Here is a 14,723-nt window from a genome sequence, read left to right on the forward strand (position 1 = left end):
CTGGTTTAATCTCCCTGCAGTCCAGGGGACTCTCAAGAGTCTTCTCCAACACCGCAGTTCAAAAGCATCAGTTCTTTGGCGCTCAGCTTTCTTTATGGTCCAACTCTCACATTCATACATGACTACTGGAAAAACCATAGCTTTGACTAGATAGACACCTCTGTCATCAAAGTAATTTCTCTGCTTTTTTAATACACTGTCTAGGTTGGTCATAGCTCTTCTTCCAAGGAGCAAGCATCTTTTAATTTCATGGCTGCAGTCACCATCTACAGTGATTCTGGAACCCCCCAAAATAGTCTTTCACTGCTTCCATTGTTTCCCCATCTATTTGCCATGAAGTGATTGGACTGGATTCCATGATCTTAGTTTTCTGAATGTTGAGTTTTAAGCCAGCTTTTTCACTCTCTTCTTTCAGCTTCATCTAGAGGCTTTTTGGTTCCTTTTCGCTTTCTGCCGTAAGGGTGGTATCATTTGCATATCTGAGGTTATTGATATTTCTCCTAGCAATCTTGATTCCAGCTTGTGCTTCATCCAGCCTGGCATTTTGCATGATGTACTGTGCATAGACGTTAAATAAGTAGGGTGACAATATGCAGCTTTGATGTACTCCTTTCCCAATTTGGAGCCAGTCTGTTGTTCCATGTCCAGTTCTAACTGTTGCTTCTTGACCTGCACACAGATTTCTCAAGAGGCAGGTAAGGTGGTCTGGTATTCCCATCTCTTGAAGAATTTTCCAGTTTGTTGTGATCCACACAGTCAAAGTTCTCCTAAGGACTGATAAAGTTAACCCTTGTGACACTACCCTGCTACGTCACCATCAGCTAATGAGAGAAACGAGCACAAGATGATCACAGACCTGGCAACCCCCTCCGTCACCTGGCTTTTCAGTGTTTTGTTGAAACCTTTTGGGGAGCTCAGGGCTTTTTAGGACATGAGTCACCATCTCCTTCTTGGCCCTGCAATAAACCTTTCTCTGCTCTAAACTCTGATGTTTCAGCATTGGCACAGGGACTTTCGTCAACAGTACTGGGGGTTGGGGCATCGATGGATGAATTTTGCGGGAACACAGTTCAGCCCATAGCACTTCTAAAGGGTCTTGTGTCCCATCAGAGCACAAGGTGGGTGTTTTCCCCAGGACTACGCTGGGATCTCTGTCAGGAAAGCTAAAGAGAACAGTGCCTGTCTCCAGAAGACACCAACACCCAGCACCACCCAGAGATGCTTCTGTCTCAAGTCTGTTTCTCATTTCATCACACCCAATAAGGTGATGGACAGGAACCCTTATTGAAAGAGATGGTGATGGCTGAAACTGGACGGATGACATTTAATTGGTCAGAGTAAGGAGACTGTCAATGGTGAGGTCAATGTGTGGATTGTACTGATGTTCTTAATTATAATTCTGATATGAAAGTCATTTGAGCCAAAGAGATACACACAAAAAATGAACTAGTGATGATAATGTCTGCTTTTGCTCAGTCCTTCCTGTTGGCAGTTCCTTAATTGCTTCTGAATTCTTCCTTTTCCATTATTTTCTCATTGTTACATGTCTTGGGAGCTATTCAGTCCCAGGAGGGGCTGGCAAACCTGTGCTTCATCTGAGTCATCTTAGTTCAGAACAAAATTTCAACATGTTCCGTATTAGCTCCATGAATCTGCTTTCTCACGTGTGAAGAAACTCCCCCCGGTGACTTTTCTATACTTCTCAGTTTCCTAATAATACAAGTATCCACAGTTACCTAATATTTCAAGGTTTTTCCTTTTTCAAAAACAATGGCAAGGATGGAACAGCAGATCAGGCTGAGAATGACCCATGGGACGAGACTAGAAAAAAAAGTTGCGTTACTTATCCATAAACTCATCGCCATTTAATCCTTGTGTCCTTAGGATTCAAAATAGTGCTAAATGTTGGCTAACATATTTACACTTTTACTCTGTATCTGGCACTCTGCTAAAGGCCTTTTATGCTTTCTCTTATGCAATGCCAAACAACCTTCTGAATTAAATTCTGGTATTAGATACATTTTAAGAGCTAGAGACAGGAAAATTGCCTTGCATTATATAGCTAGAAAAGTACAGGGGCCGACTTGAAGCCAGGGCCGCTTTTATTGTTTAAAACCTGATTCTTGGGACTTCCCTGCCTGTCCAGTGGTTAAGAGTCTGTGCCTCTACTGCAGGGGGCATGAGTTCGATCCCTGGTTAGGGAACTAAGATCCCACATGCCAGGAGGCATAGCCAAAAATAAAAATAAACATTGATGTAAAAAAAATCCATGAAGAACAAAAAATAAAAAATTAAACAAATCAAGCCAAAACCCTGATTCTCTTCTCTCATACCAGGTTAACCTGTCAAATTCAGAATAAGCAAACACAGTATGTCTAGCAGTGTTGCTGTCATTTCTAATAAACCTGCATGAAAGACCACCTACCTAGTGATTAGACTTCTGAGAAGTAACATTATTAATTGCTAATAACCAGTGTAAAATTATGATCAGCAATTCCTATTTTCATATTATATTTTCTTCTAAAACCTGAAGGAGAGGGTCAAGTGTTATAGTGTCCTGCAGTTTGAAGCCATCAGCGGCACCGAGTCCCCTTTCATTCCATAAGATACATGCAGCTGTTCACAAACATCTATTCCTGTTCAGGTGCAGTTCTTAGCAGACTGTTCGTGTCTGTCTCTCCTCCAGCGGTGACCTTCAAGCCTTTGAAGACCTGGGTGGTTTTCTTTCACAGGGCATTGTTGGTGTCCTGGTGGGGCTGTCCTTCGAGTGAGCACAAATCAGACTTTGTCCTTTGTGAGTGAGGCTGAAAAGCAAATCCTTGAACCCACAGGGACCTCCGAAGGTCACGTGGACAGGTCCAGAAATGGTCAGATCACTCATTTCTGAGTAACATTACTGCAATTCAAGGCATAGGAAGTTTGTCCTTTTTTTTTTTTTTTAACCTAATTAAAATTTTAGCTAATCTCAAAGTCACTTGGATATTTATTTTGATTAAAACTTGGGGAAAGACTTAAATATATTTGTGTGTGTATATGAAATACCGATTAGGTAAAGAATCTGAGTTTGATTCAGTTTTAATATTAGAATATTGTGACTAAGGATTGCTGTTATCATTGATGTTTTAATTAGGAAAACTCACAGCTGTTTCATATATTATGAAGCTGATAAAACATGCATGTCTTGCCCTGGCTATAATTAAAGAGTTACATATGGTGCCAGTCACCCTCAGAGGTCAGAGACTTTTCTTAAATAGTTAATAGATATTTAAAACTCCTCCCTCCCTTTAAAAAAAAATTTAAAAAACTTTTTGATTCTATCTACTTTTCTTAAAAAATATGTTTTAAATCTTCAAGATGAAAACATTTGGGAATGTCAGAATAGTAGGAAAAAGGAGTTTGAGACTTAAACTGTAAAAATGTGATCTAGCAATGTTATGAAGTGTTTCTAAAGTGAAATTTCCAGGTAAATGAAGCTTTCCTCAACTGTCAAAGCATTCTTTGTTAGCGTCAGTTTCTAAATCACGTTCCACATTTCCTGTGCTCAGTCCCTTCAGTCGTGTCCGACTCTTTGCGACCCTATAGACCGTAGCCTGCCAGGCTCCTCTGTCCATGGGGATTCTCCAGGCAAGAATACTGGAGTGGGCTGCCATGCTCTCCTCCAGGGGATCTTCCCAACTCAAGGATTGAACCTGTGTCTCTTACGTCTCCTGCACTGGCAGGCGGGTTCTTTACCCCTAGTTCCTAGCCATTGTGTAAATAGTGGATAATGTAAGGACTATGTCAGTGTAGCATAGTCAGAATCTCAGGTTCTGGAGACTTCCTAGGTTCTGATTTTGTTTTCCCACTTGTAGCTCTGTCCCCTTGGCAAGTTGGCAAACCACTCGATCTCGGTTTCCTGGTCTGTAAAATGGGGATAATGACAGTGTCTCCCTCGTAGATATGCTGGGAAGGTTAAATAAGTTAATATATGCCAAGGGTCTGGTGTGCTCTAAGCACACACTAAATGTCAGCTGCTATTGTGTAAGGCTTTTGATTTCTGTTGTGAACATGACTTGGATGCTGAATGATGTTCTGATGTAGCAGCGATCTCGGTGGTTCTCCTGAGTTTTCTTCATTCTTATGATTGCTCTGGATGACTTTTCTCTGAATCCTGTCACCTGTGCTTTTGTTTCCCCTTTGGTCATGGATTTGTTTCATGGTGATTAGGAGGATGGGGTTAGGGAATGAGAGACTTGTGTTCTGCTTCTGGCTTCATCACTCCCCAGCTCTGAGACCATGAGGAGCTTATTTCACCTCTCCAGGTCTTAGCGCCCTTGTGTGTCACCTGGGCGAGTTGTGCCATTCTCATCAGAGGAAAAGTACGTAGGATTCTTGACATGGTGATGGGCAAAGGGTAATAATATCTGCCTTAATACCCTTAATGATTGTTTATGCATAGTTGTCTAGAAAAGATCCTAAAGACAATTTTGTGATTTTCTAACAGAATAAAGTTTGTATATGTAATATATATGTATACATATACATATATATTTAATTTTTTCCTTTACTTCTTCTGTTTAGATGCTGAGATGCTGAGACAGTTTAGATGTTTTGTTGTAATTGTTGTTCAGTCACTAAGTTGTGTCTGACTCTTTGCAGCCCCACAGACTGTAGCACTCCAAGCTTCTCTGTCCTCCACAATCTCCTGGAGTTTGCTCAGATTTATGTCCATTGAGTCAGGGATGCTGTTTATCCAGTTTATCCTCTGCTGTCCCCTTTTCCTTTTGCTTTCAATATTTCTCAGCATCAGGGTCTTTTGCAATGAGCTGGCTCTTCGTATCAGGTGGCCAAAGTATTGGAGCTTCAGCTTCTGCATCAGTCCTTCCAATGAATATTCAGGATTGATTTCCTTTCGGATCGACTGGTTTGATTTCCTTGCAGTCCAAGAGACTCTCAAGAGTCTTCTCCAGCACCACAATTTGAAAGCATCAATTCTTCGGTGCTTAACCGTCTTTATGGTCCAACTCTCACATCCATACATGACTACTGGAAAAACCATAGTTATATTTTCAGTTATATTTAATAGCATGTGCTAAGTAGGTGAATTAATATACAAAATTATGATTAGACTATGAGACCACGTTAAAGTGTTAAAAGAAAAACACAAAAGAATTTAGAAAGAGAAATATCATTTCGTTTGGCTTATATGACAGTTCCTTAATTGACATGCCTCCAAATTACTAAATTAAGCAAATTTACTAAATTTTTTAACTGTAGTCTACAAATACAGTCACAAGTAGAATATGAAATCTGCAACATAAGAATTTGAAAGGCCACTGGAACATGTTGCTGGGTGGAAGAACTGAACTTGCTGGAGTCAGAATTCAAGGAGGTGGCCCGCATGTCCTGTTTTAATCATAGGCATCAGCTTTGTGATGCTGATACGTGGTGAGCTACATTTTCACATTATGTGAGGGTCCTGGAAAAAGGGTCTTCATGAAGCCAGCAGAAGTTGTGTTGAGAATTACTGAGCTCACATATATTCTGGCATCACATATAAAACACATGTTAAAGCATATTTGGTGTGTTCTCTGTCTTAGTCTTGTATTTTCCTCAGGGAGGAATTGGTGAGAGCTCTTGCCCAAATCGATTGCTTTGAATTCGCATTATCTTCTCTCTAGACTGGAAATGTTGTCTTCTTTGGGGACCTTTACACCATGTAGCTCTTTGTATAATAATACTAAATATTTCCATCGCCTCTGGAAACTATGGAATTTTGGATCAACTATTTCCAGGCTGGTAGCGTAAGTAGTTAAAAAAAAGGAGTTGTAATGAATAGCATACATGAAATATTTGCCTATTAGAATATGGAGCTGGTGGGCTCTGAAGGCCACTGGGAGCAGCCTTTCATGCAGTAAAAGGGTGGTTATCTTCATCTGACAGATGCAGAAACCAAAGCTTAGGGGTCAGGTGACTCGTCCAGGCTCAGAGAACTGGGGATGGCTTTCTGATCCGGACCCCTTTTCATGCTTACCACACACTCTTGTTTTCTGGCTTCTTTATGAGGTACAGAAATAAATTACTTACAATTTTAGAAAACAAATTCAATTTTTTTTTTCTGGTAAAAATTTGAAGTATGAAGGAATACAACTAATATGTTTGATAGGTCTGTTTTTAGCATCAGTTTTCAGAACACTGTTAAGTTGCCAAGAACAGTTGTATCTAAGCAAAACTAATTTGAAAAATAACTAATTTTTCATTAGCTAAATTATGAGAACATATTTGGAATAATTGTCACAGGTGACAAAGTTTTAATGCAAATGGGAGGCAAATCAGTATTTTAAATAGTTCTATATAATTAGGTTGCAATTATTTGAATAAATTGGATCTAAATCCTGGAAACTGTGTCATAATATCTATCCAAATGCAGGTTTATTGTTATAGCATCAAGAAAGGGTGCATTTTTTTTTTAATTTTCAAGTTAACGTGCTCTCTAGCCTGATATTTTTCATCAAGGTAATGTTGAGCTTTGATAAATAAGATCAAGTAGGATCAAGGATAAAGGATTTCCTATTTACAGAATTTAATTTGCATATTTTGAAACTAATGTGAGGTTGAAATGCCTGCTTTTCTTTTTTTTGAAATTCACATAAAATTAACTATTAAAGTAAAAAATTCAGTGGAAAACAATACATTCATGATGTTGTACAACCATCGCATCAGTCTAGTTCCATAACATTTTATCACTCCAAAATAAAACCGCTTATATATTAAACAGTTATTTTCATTCTCTTTTCCTCCTTGTCACTGGTAAGTACCAATCTGCTTTTTTCTCTCGAAATTCACCAAAGCATGTTCAGTCTATATTTTCCTGAAAACTCCGATAGTATTTAATGCTATCATTTAGATCTTTACACTATTTGGAGTTTATTTTTGTGTATGGTGTTCAGTTCACTTCAGTTCAGTTGTTCAGTCATGTCCGACTCTTTGCAACCCCATGGACTGTAGCACGCCAGGCTTCCCTGTCCATCACCAACTCCCGGAGCTTACTCAAACTCATGTCCATCGAGTCGGTGATGCCATCCAACCATCTCATCCTCTGTCATCCCCGTCTCCTCCTGCCTTCAATCTTTCCCAGCATCAGAGTCTTTTCCAATGAGTCAGTTCTTCGCATCAGTTGGCCAAAGTATTGAAATTTCAGCTTCAGCATCAGTCCTTCCAATGAATATCCAGACTAATTTCCTTTAGGATGGATTGGCTGGATCTCCTTGCAGTCCAAGGGACACTCAAGAGTCTTCTCCAACACCACAGTTCAAAAGCGTCAGTTCTTTTGGTGTCACCCCAGGGGATTAAGGATTAATTGCCCTTCCAAGGGCCTAGCCTTTACACAACTCTCTCCTTTTATCCTGAGATGGACATGACTCTACAGAGGATGGAGTTCACCATGGCAGTGTCCTCTCTTCTACAGTGGTGTTTATAGGCACAGGGACAGGAAGGAGGGTCACACACTGTCTGTGAGTGTATTTTGGGGGAGGTATGTGAAATTGACTGAAATGGTATGTAATGTGTGCTTTCATTTTGACATCAGCACCCTAGATCAAAGATGACCACTTTATAATGAATATCACTCTAAGAAGCAGGGCTTGTTTGTGTTTTCTATGTGTGTGCTAAGTCACTTCAGTTGTATCCAACTCTTTGCAACCCTGTGGGCTGTAGCCCACCAGGCTCCTCTGTCTGTGTGATTTCCCGAGCAAGAATACCGGAGTGGGTTGCTGTTTCCTTCTCCAGGAGATCTTCCCTACCCAGGGATCAAACCCATGTCTCCTGAGACTCCTGCACTGGTGGGCTGATTCTTTACCACTGAGCCACCAAGGAAGCCCAAAATCTATTACCCAGTACATTCGATTTTCCTGATCAGCCATGAGGAAAGTGGGGACTGTCCCCTTGATTTTATATGTGATGAAACTGCAATTTGACATCTCTGTTCAATCAGCAGAGGAGGTGGGGCTGGAACCCAAGCCCCAGAGCCCAGGCTGTTAGCACTGTTCTTTACTGGTCCTTTAGCTTAGTGATAACCCTGGTCTAGTCCCAGCAGAACTGCAAGAAAGTCTTTTTGGTCCATGGACCTTCCTCTTGCTCCAAGAAACTGTGACTTTGCCAATAAAATGTCCCATAGGAGGGTCTGGCAAGAGGTTAGGAAGCAGGGCAGAGATGAAGCTGAGGGTGGAATGAACATCGAACTGGCCCCATTTGCTCTCGGGGTAGTGGATGTTGGAGAGGCTGGGCAGGTTAGGGAAAAGGCGAACATTCCATCTAGTTGGGAAAACGTGAACATTCCATCTAGTTGTCTTTCATATTTTTTTTTCTGACATATATTAAATTCCCAGACACTCATCTTCAAGTATAAATCACAAATTTTGGGGGGTGCCCAAATGTAAAATTATTTTTGCTTTACTCCTTACTTGCTTTGTCTATGCCCTGAAGGCCTTCCTCAGCATGTATAATTAGGAATTTAAGGCTCAGCAGTTCTGAGGGGCAGCTAAAATGAAGATTAATGATTTGGGGGCCTTAATAGGTGTAGTCATTTGTATCCAAAGATGTGCTTGGATTCACTAGCTGTCCTTCCTGAAAGGTGAAGGATTAATAGGAAAAAAAAAATCGTCTGAAAGACTTAGCAGCTTTCATCTCTCTTTTTTTTTTTTTTTTGAAAGGTAAAATATAGTAAAAGCAACCTGGGTTTGATTCGTCACTGTGCCGTATGTTTGTGATACGTTTGTGGCTCTTGAGTCTCATATTTCTCACCTATAAAACAGAGTTGATAACACTTGCCTAAAGGGACATTTCAACGTTCAGAAACAATGTTTGTAATGATTATAGCACTGCTGCAGAACATTCGCTCAATATATGGGAATTTCTATCATCAGTTTTATTTTCGACGCAGTGTACTGATGGGTCACATCTCATAAGTTGAGGATAATGTGACTATAATTTAGATAATCTGACTCTTGCACTCATATATTCGAATGCTTGATTATGTTTTCTTACAGTAGTATCCATTGATCACCAAACTACTAAAAATGCTACTGCAGGTATTGAAAATGCTGTTTGGATTTCATTTCTTCCCTTTACCAGCAAAACTTCTATTTTTGGAAGCAATATTTATAGAGTTAGCTGGCTATTAATCTATATTATAGTTGGCAAAATTATATCTTTTAATAACGTTGTTTGTCAAAAATCTTCCCTGCAGAATTAGAGACCATAAAAATACTGGTAAGTGGACTTCATCTCAGATATTTTGCAATGTAAACTTTGTCACGAGGACACAAATGTGATAGAATTTTAAATAGAGCTGAGTCATTGTTTTGTTTTACAGTGGGTAACTTGTACTTTGTCTTAAATATGCAAACATATGTTGTAGTAAAAATAATTTTGTATATTGGACTAGGTTCTTGCTTTATAACACACAATGATGTAGCAGGTGGGGCTGTCACTTTCAAATTTCATATTAGTTCATCATGTTCTCCCTATATATGTGAATAGATGTGATAATATAATAAATTCATGGAACTGTTCACAGGAGAGGTGAGCACATATGTTCAGTCGCTCAGTCATGCCTGGCTCTTTGAGACCCCATGGACTGCAGCATGCCAGACTTCCCTGTCCATCATCATCTCCTGGAGCTTGCTCAAAATCATGTCCATGGAGTCAGTGATGCCATCCAACTATCTCATCCTCCGTCGTCCCCTTCTCCTCCTGCCTTCAGTCTTTCCCAGCATCAGGGTTTTTTCCAGTGAGTCAATTCTTTGCATCAGGTGACCAAAATATTGGAATTGCAGCTTCAGCATCAGTCCTTCCAATGAACATTCAGGACTGATTTCCTTTAGGATTGACTGGCTTGATCAGTCCAAGGGACTTTCAAGAGTCTTCTCCAACACCACAGTTCAAAAGCATCAATTCTTCGGCACTCAGCTTTCTTTATAGTCCAACTCTCACATCCATACATGACTTTTGGAAAAACCATAGCTTTGACTAAACATAACTTTGTCAGCCAAGTAACATCTCTGCTTTTTAATTTGTTGTCTTGGTTGGTCATAGCTTTTCTTCCAAGGAGCAAGTGTCTTTTAATTTCATGGCTGCAGTCACCATCTGCAGTGATTTTGGAACCTGTGGAAATAAAGTCTGTCACTATTTCCACTGTTTCCCCATCTATTTACCATCAAGTGATGGGACCAGACACCATGATCTTCATTTTCTGAATGTTGAGGTTTAAGCTGACTTTTTTACTCTCCTCTTTCACTTTCATCAAGAGGTACTTTAGTTCCTGTTTACTTTCTGTCACAAGGGTGGTGTCATCTGCCTATCTGAGGTTATTGATATTTCTCCTGGCAATCTTAATTCCAGCTTGTGCTTCATTCAGCCCAGCATTTTGCATGATATACTCTGCATAGAGGTTAAATAAGCAGGGTGACAATATACAGCCTTGACATACTCCTTCCCAATTTTGAACCCATCTCTTCAGTTGTTTCCAACTCTTTATGACCCCATAGGCTGTAGCCTGGCAGGCTCCTTTGTTCATGGGATTCTCCAGGCAAGAATACTGGAGTGGGTAGTCATTCCCTCCTACAGGGGACCTTCTTGACCCAGGGATGGAAACCGGCTCTCCTACATTGGCAGGCAGATTTTTTTTTTTTAACCAAAGAGCCACCAGGAAGTTCAGAGGTGAGCACCAATGATCAAACATAAGTGGTTTGGAACTCATTGAGCCTATTGTTGGTCAGAACAGAAGCTGAGTGGAGCACTTGGGTGCTGCCAACTCCCATCTCCAGGTCATTCTTGCAAGGTGCAAAGGAGTGTGATCCTAGGATATTCCAGTCTGTGCTGGGCCCAAAGCTAGGTTGCTGGAGCTGCAGCTTTCTCAGTGAACACCTGCGGTGGACAGCTGGCAAATCCTTACTCCAGAATCTGCTGAAATTTTTCACTCATTACCTTCCTCTTCCTGACCTGAGGTACCCTTGCTGGCAGTAGCTGGCCCTACCAGACATCTCTGCCTTTAGAGTGTATTGGTCTCTGGGACATTAAAAAATTAATTTGTTTTACTGAAGTATAATTGATCTATTATTTTGAAGTATATGGGTTTCCCTGTTGGCTCGGATGATAAAGAATCCACCTGCAATGCAGGAGACGTGGGTTTGATCCCTGGGTTAGGAAGATCCCTTGGAGAAGGGAATGGCTACCCACTCCAGTATTCTTACCTGGAGAATTGCATGGACAGAGGAATCTGGCAGGCTACAGTCAGTGGGGTCACAAAGAGTTGGACAGGAATGAGCAACTAATACTTTTATTTTTGAGGTATACCATATGTAGAGTTTAATATTTGTATACATTGCAAGATATTCTCAACAATGTGTAGTCTAGTGGATATCTGTCACCATATGTAGATACAAAAATGCTTTTTCTTATGGAAACTTTTAAAGTTTACTCTCTTAACAACTTTCACATGTGAAGTATAGTCATCATCTCCAGGACTTACTTATTTTATAAGTGGAATTTTGTACTTTTAGATCCTCTTCACCCATTTTGTCCCCCACCCCCATTTTGGGCAACCTATTTTCTGTATCTATGAGCTTTCTTTAAAAAGTATTCTCCATGTAGGTGAGATTATATATTTGTCTTATTTCATTTAGCATAATGTTCTCAAGGTCCATCCATATCATTGCAATAGGCAAGATTTTATTCTTGTTTATGGCTGAATAATATTCCATCATGCTTTGTCACTTAGAGACCCTGTGAACTCATGTGATCTCCTAGTACCTTGATTTTTTCTCCCTAAGGTGGAGATGAAATCTTTTTGCCTGCCTGCCTGCTTCTCACAGTGGTATGGGATCGCTCAGAGCTGGGTTAGTCTCATGCATCGTCAACCCATTGATTTCAGTCATTGATCAGTAACTTCGTTCTTGTTTGCCCTGTATACAATTTTCTTGAAATGTCAGCTATTTGGCTTTCTTTGGAGATGAAGAGAAGTAGACAGCTGAGCCTCCAGATTGTTGTACTTTCTATAATTTGAAGTGGCAGAAATTTACTTTTTATGGAAGTCATTTATAGAGTGACACACACGATGCAAAACTTTTATGGATTACCTCGCAACAACCTCTTGGATATAAGCCAGAGGTTCTCAAACTGCCTTGGTTTATGGTGGTCTTAGCACCACAGTAAATCTTTCACAGAATGTTAGGCCAAAAGTAAATATCTAGTGCTTCCATTTACAAAATAGTATTAAAGAAAAAATGAGAGCTGGACAGTAGGTAAAGAGTGAAAAACAGATTTTATTCAAGACAATTGCATTAGGGAAAAGGGACCTTAGTACAGAACGGGGCTTAGTTATGAATACAGCCTGGGCAAGTGGGAGTTTATAACAGAGGGCAGGTGGGTATCAATGGATGGAAAATTACTCATAGGAAACATTGAGGGCAAGGAGAGATTTTGGTTAAACCGCCCTAATAGGATTCTTGCTAAAACTATGCAGTGTAGATACAAACATAGAAGTTCAAAAATTGAGACCTAGTTGAAAAATTCAATGGGCTTCCCTTGTGGCTCAGCTGGTAAAGAATCTGCCTGCAATGCGGAAGATCTAGGTTTGATCCCTGGGTTGGGAAAATCCCCTGGAGAAGGGAAAGGTTATTCACTCCAGTATTCTGGCCTGGAGAATTCTATGGACTACAGTCCATGGGGTCGCAAAGTGTTGGACATGACTGAGCAACTTTCACTGAAAAATTCATTAGAGCTTAAGGAGAGTTTGGTCAAGGAGAGAATCTTTGTCAGTAGAGTTAGGACTAGCAACTTTGTGGAGAAGGCAATGGCACCCCACTCCAGTACTCTTGCCTGGAAAATCCCATGGGCGGAGGAGCCTGGAAGGCTGCAGTCCATGGGGTCGCGGAGAGTGACTTCACTTTGACTTTTCACTTTCATGCACTGGAGAAGGAAATGGCAACCCACTCCAGTGTTCTTGCCTGGAGAATCCCAGGGGCGGGGGAGCCTGGTGGGCTGCTGTCCATGGGGTCGCACAGAGTCAGACACGACTGAAGCGACTTAGCAGCAGCAGCAGCAACTTTGGCCCTAACAACTTTGTAACTGTTTGAAAAAATAATGCACATGCATTGAAAGAAAAAGATACTAACTGTTGTCCCATTCTCAGATAACCTCTAAGGGGGATGTGGTGCCTTCTGGGTACTCACAGCTCCTCAGATTGATCACCACCACCCTCATTTCCTGGTCATGATGACTTTCATGGACTATTTGCTTTTTTATCATGGCAACTGCTGCAAACCCAGCTGAAAAGATATGATGGCATCAAAAGAAAAGTAGTGGGAACTCCACTCCTGGGCATATATCTGGACAAAACCATAATTCAAAAAGACACACACACCCCTATATTTATAGCAGCATTGTTTATAATGAAAATGTGGAAATAACCTAAATGTCCATTGACAGATGACTGGATAAAGAAGTCGTAATACTTATATAAGCAATGGAATAATAGCCATAAAAATGAAATAATGCCATTTGCAGCAGCATGTATAGACCTGGAGATTATCATACTAAGTGAAGTAAGGCAGAAAGAGAAAGAAATATCATATGTTATCACATATATGTGGAATCTAAAATATGGCACAAATGAACTTATCTACGAAGCAGAAACAGAGTCACAGAGAGAGAGAACAGACTTGTGGTTGCTACAGGAGAGGGTGTGTGGGGAAGGGATGAACTGGGAGCTTGAGATTAGCAGATGAAAACTAGTATACATAGAATGGATAAACAGCAAGGTCCTACTGTATAGCACAGGAAACTCTAGTCAGTATTCTGTGATAAACTGTAATGGAAAGACTATGAAAAAGGCTATATACGTATATATATATTAGTTTTCATATTCTTTTCCATTCAGTGATAACTGAATCACTTTGCTGTATAACAGAAATTAACACAACATTGTAAATCAACTGTACTTCCATAAAATAAATTGTAAAAAGAAATGTAGTGGAAGAGAATGGTGGAGCCATGAACTACCTCCAGCTGGACATTCTCGATGTCTGGTAGATATTGTGTATCCTGCGTTCTCCTAGAAAATTACAAGAAAATCTACATAATCCTGGGTGTTGTTGTGACTTTATTGCAATGGCCCATGATATCTGACACCCAGTACGGGAACTGTAGATATAGGAGTGTGTGCATTGGTTGCTGCCATTAGACAGTGTGCAAATGGCTTGGAGTTGCCCAAAGAGTACCAGTCTAATGAAAGGACCCCAGCCTGGAAGTTGGTCCCGGGGAATGGTCTTCCAGTACGCTGTGGATGGTCAAGGAAATGCTGTCCTCTGTGCATGGCCAGATGGAGCAATGGAAACCCATGGATAGTGATCTCTAGGGCCTTGGGTCATCCTTAGGAGCATCAGCTGCTGATGCCCCTCTGGAAGATATAGAAGACAGAACCATCCTTCTGAACATGGGTCTCAGTTCTGAAGGGTGAACGGGTGTCTGGCTAATACTCTTCTAGGCAAACTGACTGCTTTTCAGGAAACCACTCTTTTTTAGGGTTCACTGATTTGGGGGCTGTTTTGAGTGTTTCTTATCAAAATCTGCACCATGACACAGTGGACCACAAACACTGCCTTCTCGGTACCATTCACACTCTTCATTGATAAAGGACACACATCCATGGTTATTTCTGGACCTGAGCTTTTTAGGCGTTTTGG

At 40.6% G+C, this 14,723-nt stretch overlaps 1 protein-coding gene across 1 annotated transcript in view; it reads left to right on the forward strand.

Annotated features, from left to right (window-relative positions):
- The window catches only part of DNER (delta/notch like EGF repeat containing), a 390,912-nt gene that overhangs the window by 115,389 nt on the left and 260,800 nt on the right, over nucleotides 1–14,723 (forward strand). The gene's annotated exons all lie outside the window — the stretch shown is intronic.

Source organism: Oryx dammah, unplaced genomic scaffold (assembly GCF_014754425.2).
Source record: "Oryx dammah isolate SB20612 unplaced genomic scaffold, SCBI_Odam_1.1 HiC_scaffold_27, whole genome shotgun sequence".
Classification (NCBI taxonomy): Eukaryota; Metazoa; Chordata; class Mammalia; order Artiodactyla; family Bovidae; genus Oryx; species Oryx dammah.